This window comes from Octopus bimaculoides, chromosome 8 (genome assembly GCF_001194135.2).
Source record: "Octopus bimaculoides isolate UCB-OBI-ISO-001 chromosome 8, ASM119413v2, whole genome shotgun sequence".
Classification (NCBI taxonomy): domain Eukaryota; kingdom Metazoa; phylum Mollusca; class Cephalopoda; order Octopoda; family Octopodidae; genus Octopus; species Octopus bimaculoides.
Genome location: NC_068988.1, coordinates 26,060,200 through 26,060,493, shown reverse-complemented (window position 1 = coordinate 26,060,493; position 294 = coordinate 26,060,200).

Sequence of the window (294 nt, the reverse complement as noted above, 5' to 3'; positions counted from 1 at the left end):
ATACATATATATATACACACACAAACAGACATAACACACATACACGCGCACATATATATATGATATAAAATATATATATAATATATATAGGAGTGGCCATATGGTAAGTAGCTTGCCTACCAACCACATGGTTCCGAGTTCAGACCAAAGGCGGTGCTCCAACATGACCGCAGTGAAATGACTGAAATAACTAAAAGAATATATCTATCCATATGTATGTATGTATGTATGTATCTCTCTCTCTCTATATGTATATATATATATATTATATATATATCTATATATCTATATCTA